Raw genomic sequence first — 7480 nt, 5'->3', positions numbered from 1 at the left:
CAAATATATGTGCGGAAATAAACCAACTAACAGAGTGAATACTTTTCAAATGACTACTGGTTGTGTGTGTGTGCTCAACAGAAAGTAATCGACACAACAATTTGGTTATGGATGTTCGGAAACTCAACTGCTCCTACATCACCCTTTCTTCTGGTTCTGCCAGAAGGTATCACTAGAAAATTTTGAGTATTACAACTTTTTGCATTACATATGAGCGGATGCATAAATAATTAACCCTAAAAAATAAAAACCAAACTATCTTCAATATTTAATCCAAATATAAAAAATCCATAACATTATCTTTTTTTTTTTTTTTGTAAAATTTTGTTAACTTGGATATGGTTTCTTTTTTTATTGGATATTAATATTTTCCACATTCATGATAGAATTCAAATTCGGGAACAAACACCTTCTCTTTCTCTCTATATAATATATGTTAAGATCCAGCGTCAAAACTCAGAAACAAAATTAGTTTGTAAAATCTAGGAGAACGATCGATTGATTCCCTTCAATTTCTTGGATCGAAGAATATGGCAGTGCAGCAGCAACACCCAACCTCCCTCGATATTTCCAAAGATGATAATTATTCCTTTACAATCTTTTGCAGACCACAATTTTCTCACCTTGAGAACAAATCCATGCCGTATACTAGGTTACCCCATGTAGTTACGTTCAAACTCGACGTTCAGATTTTGCTGGTATCATCCTCCAACTCCGAAAATGCCATCCATTATCAGCGGACAGATGAAAAGATAATAGAAACACACGCACATATGTAATGTACATATGTATGATCAAACATTTTTTCGTTTTGCCAAAATATATAGATAATAGTACTTATGATGTACTTAATCATTTAACCAGTATAGAAGTTCAAGTATCGCATTTTAAAATACCAGAAGCATACATATTGTATAATCAAGTACTTGTTGTTTTGTCAAAATGTATAGAGAATAGTAATTATGATTTAACTTGTATAATACTTGTTTTGTCGTCAAAATGTACAGAGAGTAGTAATTATGATTTAACTTCAATTTTTTAAGCAATACGGAAATCTCAAGTACCAAATTTCAATCGCTCTCTTCGTAGCTTCTCCAGACTTAACCACCCTCAATTAAGATTTTTAGTTTGGTTCATATCTCAAAGATGATAAGCATAAATTAAGATTGTAAGAGACAAGCTCATAATGCATTGTGGTTCGATCAATGACATTAAAATGATTGAGTAAGGACAACTTAAAGGACATGAATGTAGTACATTAAATAAGGATCGAGTATTAAATTGTTACGAACCTAAACAATATGCAACAATTATTCTTAAATCATTAAAAAAATATTGTTAAAGACATTATCACTTCTGATAAAAGAGTTAAAATCATAATTTGGATGATTCTCCTTGATTTATTGTAACATAATTACTAAATTATTAACTTCCTAATTTGGATAATTAGCACGTTAATAATCACAAAATACGAAGTTGAAAGGATATCATTACCGAAGCTCCGTTGCTGATCCAGTATCAATTTTGCAGAAGCCATAGCTCGTGAGTGGTGATCCAATTCGATCTTTTTAAGTGTTGGTATGTTTCCAATTTCAATTGGAATCTCCTTCAAGCTGGAGCAATAACTGATTTTAAGACACTCAAGATTGGGAAAGTGGGAATCATCGGCTCTCCATTCCACCAAACCTACCCTGTAAAGATATAGAGATTTTAGCTGGCCAAATTCTCCTTCATTTGGTTCCCACACTTTACCTTCACATGCTCCCATAGTTAGTTCGAGAACTTTAAGATTGGGTAACGAACCAACCATAGCCAAAATTTCCCAACCAAGGTAACATCCAGACAAAGTTAACTTTTTGAGTGCTGCTGGAAACTTCAACTTTGGCGGCAAAGCTATACTTCTCACAGAATAGAGATGTAATGACTCCAGTTCATTCAGGCAAACAATATTACTAAGATGGTAGTGGGACCAATCCTTAATATAAAGCACTTGCAATTTCTTTAGTTTTGGAATTCTTTTGATGATGTTATCCGTAAATTTGAAATTTTGTATCCCCGAGAGAGTTTGAAGGTTGGCCAATATAACTAAATTTGAATTGGGAGGATTTGGTAATTCACAATAATGATCTCTGATTTCTACATGTCTTAAATGTAACATCGTCCATATTTTCATGGGTAAATGAGTAGAACCACCAGCAATATTCCCGTCAATAACTAAGGTTTGAAGCCCCCAAAATGAGGCTATAGATGGAGGAACAATCGCATCATTACAACGAAGAGAAAGGTACCGTAAATGCACTAGTCTCGCTACCTCCCTCGGAAATTCACTCAAGCACTTTCCAGATCTCCTATCCAATACTCTTAGCAGTCAAAAACTAGGCTTGTTTACGATTATATCAACATCTTTATGATACAATAGAAGCGATCGGATTGGTGAAGGTGGTCCATTTGAGTTAAAAGCAAACTCAATGGATTCCAAATGACTCCCTGGCTGAATACTAAGACGACGTTCACTTCTTATGCCTTCAAAATGAATATTGTACTTATTTGTGACATGAAGAAACTTCTCCTTTTGAGCTTCTGTTATGCAAAAGTCTCTCAAAAGATCATGGATTCTATATGTCTCAGCTTTGCCATCACCACCCAGCTCAAGAACCATTATAAGACTTCGATTCAAAAGATCTTCCAAACATTCCCCAGCAGTATCTTCCAAGCTTTTAGATTCATTTGGCTTTATAAATCCCTCAGCAATCCATAACTTGATAAGTTTGGATCTTTGGATTTCATCATCTTCTGGGAAAATCGCAAAATATAGATAACAAGGTTTCAAGTGAGCTGGCAAGTGATTGTAACTCAAGGAGAAGATTGTCGAACATTGGCCTCCATCTGTAGATAGAATTGATTTCAGAGGAGTGGCAATAGACTCCCAGTAACCAACGGTCTTGTCCATGGATAGGAGACCACCAATCACAACTATTGAGAGTGGAAGTCCTCTGCAATTTTTTATAATCTCCAGCCCAATTCCCTCCAAACACTGAGGGCAGCATTCTCCTCCGAATACCTTCCCACGAAACAAGTCCCAACTCTCACCGGAATCAAGAGGCCTCATTTCATGCCGATGGTCGAAAGAGGCTGCATCATCTCCTACATTTTTCAGCCGAGTTGTCAAAACAATTCGACTTCCATTATCTTCATCAGGAAAAAACCTCTTGACCTCATCCCATACCTTAGCATCCCACACGTCATCCATCACAATGATGTACTTCCTACCTTTCAAACTTTTGTACAGACCATCTGCTAATTCTTCATCGCTCACCATTCTCATTTCTGGATTGAGTTTGTTTATTGAATCTACAAGCCCTGCGAAGATCTCACGCATCTGATATTCCTGAGATACAGTTACCCAAGAACGAACATCAAACTGACAAATAATGAGCGAGTCATCGAAAAGTTTCCGGGCTAAAGTAGTTTTCCCAATGCCTCCCATCCCAACGATGGAAATAACTTCACGTGCAGAAGATGAACTCGTAAGCCAATCCTTTATTTTGTCCTTGTCTTTATTCAATCCAACCATAAGGGAGGTTGTATCAGTAAATGTGACTCTTGATCTATCGGCATGCAAAGTACTCTTCCTTTGCTGCACATAGTTTAGCTCCAACATACGCTCCACCTCTTGCTGAATGGAATGTGTTTCTTCTATGACTCTATCCAATTCTTGGCAAAAGGTTACAAATTTTCCTTCACTATTCCATCTGTTAAGAATAGACTTAACACACCACCATCTTTCTCTGTCAAGTCCTGATAAAATTGAAGTGGAGACATAGGATTCGATGATGTCCTCAGCTCTATAAGCTCCATCTCTGATTTTTATCTCCAAATCTTTGACCAGTTTGTCAGTATAAACAGAATAATTCTCCAAAAAATCTAATAGGAAACTCACCTTTTCTTGGAGGGATTGAATCTGTGGCTTTTGATGAAGAACAGGGCTGTGAGGATCCAAGATTTGTTGAAGAATCCGCGTAAGGGATACAACTGCAGCATAAGCCGCCATCGATCTCTGCTACAATCTTGGAAAAGTGTTGTTAAATTAAAGAATGAAAAGGAGCCATTTTGTGGTGCAATCAAAGAGCGGAAATGGATGGAACTCTTCGGGTAGTTGGTGGGAATTCTTGAGTTGTTCTTTAATTAAAAAAAAAAAAAAAAAAGAAAGAGTAAAACTGAGTGGTCCTTTTTCTTTTCATAGCTGTAAGCCTTTCTTGTCGGGTTTTTTTTTCCTAATTATATTTTGAAATCATCTTGTCAAAAATATATTTCTGCATTTTTTTTAAATTTAAAAATTAATATCTTATTTATGAGGGATTGGGAAGTATTTTATGTTAATTTTAGTTGATTTCATTAGATTATTCTGAATTTGTAAATTATAATTTTAATAATTTATTCATTCATTGGATAAATAATGAAATTAATTTTTTGTTAAAATTTCGATCCAACCGTTTGTGCAGATTAATAAACTGTAAAATTAATATATTCATATTTGAGATAAATGTTCAAATAATTATAATTAACAATTAAATTGGGATAAATTATTATCTAAATCCAGTCTAAAGAGTTAAGTCTTCTTTCAGTGATATTCTTTAAAAAGTAGTGGGATTGTTGGAATTAATCTTTATCTTTACCTATCTTTACTTACTATAAAAACATGAATGCAGGGACATGAATGTAGGGGCAAAGTTTTTACATTTTTTATGTACATGTTTACCTTTTTATTCCATATGAATGAAATTTTAATGAGGGTTATATAAGTAAAATTACAAAAACAATGGGGACAAAATTAAAAAATACACAAAACAATTGATTGGATGTAATAATTGATTGAGTGTAATAATATCTCATATAGTACACACAGAAATTAGAGTACCTGGGATTGGGTTTTCGGATGGTTTTTTTTAGACCGAGTAAGCATTTGGTGGGTCGCAGGGGGTAGAGGCGAAAGAGGTTGTGGGTTGCGGCTGGTTCTGTGGCGGCGGCGGCTGTGGATCCATACGAGGGGGCGGGCCAGCAGCCAGCAGGCAAGACCACGACGGATGGCAGAGGGACCACAGGAGGCAGGAGCAATGTACATATGTATATACTAAATTATGAATGTCCTTATTCAATTTTTGAACTATTTCTATGATAATATAAGTTATTAATTTGAACCAAATATTCCAGTGAAATATTTAAAATGCAAATTTTTATTCTGTGAAATTTTAATAGGCATTTTTAACTCTGACCTTTTATAAAATCAGCATATGTGCCCCTTTATATAAGTGATTGTTGCACACGCGCCACTCATGCGACTGAGCAAACATTTTGATTTTTTTGCAATAAGTACCCATATTAAATATTAAAAATACATGTTTGATCCCTTAAAAATATAATTTTTAAATCTATTCAACCCATAATACACAATTTTATTAAGATCCAATTATAAAATATTTACCAAAAAATTTTATTTTATTTTTATTTTAAATTGATTATTTTTAATTAATTTGTTTCTGTTATAAATCATAAGAGAATAAGAGAGATGAGTAGAGAGAATTCATGAGAAAAGAGAGAGTTCATATGAGTCAATATTCAGGTGCAAATTTTATTGAACTCCATCACCTCTATTTATAGAAAAAATAATAGAATACAAATATTTACAAATATTATATTGACATATTTATCAAGATTACAAATCTTCCAATCTACCTAGATAAAGATAATAATCTATCTATAATAAAAATTTATTAATAACACTCCCCCTTAGATGATTATTTGCACAAGCAACCAATTCTCCAAAATCTCCATTTGGCAAGATTGATGTTCGGGAACTTCATCGGGACTCAAGTACTGCCTCGTTAAAACCTTGACAGTAAAACCCCGTGGGAAAAATCTGAACGAAAAAAAAAGAGTACCGCAACATATACTTTCTTTGGATGTCTTTTCGACGATAGATGCGCCTCGTTAAAACCTTATCAGGAAAAACCCAGCGGGACAAAATCCTAATGAAGGAAAAAGAGTACGACATCTCGCGATACTTGTTAATTGCTTCATTAAAAACCTTGTTATGAAAAACCACGTGAAAAAAATCATAGACAAGGGAAAAAGAGTACAACTTTGATTGTTCCCCCTCTTGCAAGGATCACTTGAAATTATTAACTCGTCTTATTCCAATCTTGTGAACTTATTTGCCAAAAATTGACTCACATGCTGCTTTTGCCATATATATGGTACTTTAAGACCAAATATCTTTTTTTCTTCAAGTTTGGCAAAAATAATATTTTGAGCATCAAATTCTTTGATGATGTTTCTATATATTGCACCGTCAAAACAATGCATCCATGATAAGTGCAAATATTTTCTCATAATCCGCTTGAAATATTTTGAGAAACTTTGCTAAAATTTGCTCATATTGTCACATATCATTGTTATTGAAACTTTCAACAAATTGTAGTTCAAAATAATCATCATTTTGCATAATAGCAAAATACACGAATGATTATATCATTTCGATCCCAAATAATTTGTGAAATCTCATATTTTAATATATTTGTTATTCTTTAACATAATCCAAATTGGATTCATTAAAATAATTGGTCGTTCACGCTTCTAGCGTCCTTTTTCATTTACTTGCAAGTAATATAAGATATGGTTCTGCAGGACAATAATTTCTTTTCACAACGACCAGCCTCCATTATTCATTTTACATTGAGATATTCACTCATTTTCTTTAAAAGGTTCTTCGTCACTAAAGACGATTTAAATTGTTCAACTTGAACATAAATGAAGCTAAACGATCTTATACAATACAAGATCAAATAATACATTTTGAGATTTAAACTTTGAACATCATGTTCACTTTATATTTCATTGGGATCGATCTCAAATATTTTTGTAGCTTCTATTCTCTCCCCCTCAATGTTAGAAACATTGTTTTACAAGAATAATAAATGAGAATTTCACGTCATAAAATCTCATTTCTCAAGATAATTGATCATAAGATTCAATTTATTTTCAACATATTTACAATCCCTTCAAGATATTTATTGTAGTGCATTTTTCGCACAAACATTAACTTTCAGTACATGAGCATTTGGCATAATATTTATAATATATCTTTCAGATATCCCCAAATATGACGCATTTATTTTCATGGTTTAATAGTTGATTGGAGGCAAAATAAATCTATTAAACCAGCGTATTTATAATCATAAAATTGATATGCATATCCTCTTTTTTATCAAGCTTGTCTTGATTACTTATTCTGGAAGTTTTTCTCATTACGTATTTTTGCAAACATCATGTTGCGCTTCATGGGCCCACGTTATTTATTCATTCCAGACAATATGGGGATTCTCTACCAATTTGAACTAATGATAGTTATATTAAATTTGATAAGCCAATAAGAATTCATAAAATCTTCTGGATTTTTTATTCAAAAATCTTCATATTTATC

The 7480-nt window shown here is 33.2% G+C and overlaps 1 pseudogene; it reads right to left on the bottom strand.

Annotated features, from left to right (window-relative positions):
• Positions 1-1333: 1333 nt before the first annotated feature.
• On the bottom strand, positions 1334-4165 carry LOC140864082 (putative late blight resistance protein homolog R1A-10; annotated as a pseudogene).
• Between the last annotated feature and the right edge of the window lie 3315 nt (positions 4166-7480).

Source organism: Henckelia pumila, chromosome 4 (assembly GCF_033568475.1).
Source record: "Henckelia pumila isolate YLH828 chromosome 4, ASM3356847v2, whole genome shotgun sequence".
NCBI lineage: Eukaryota > Viridiplantae > Streptophyta > Magnoliopsida > Lamiales > Gesneriaceae > Henckelia > Henckelia pumila.
This window is presented reverse-complemented; position numbering and strand designations above follow the sequence as displayed.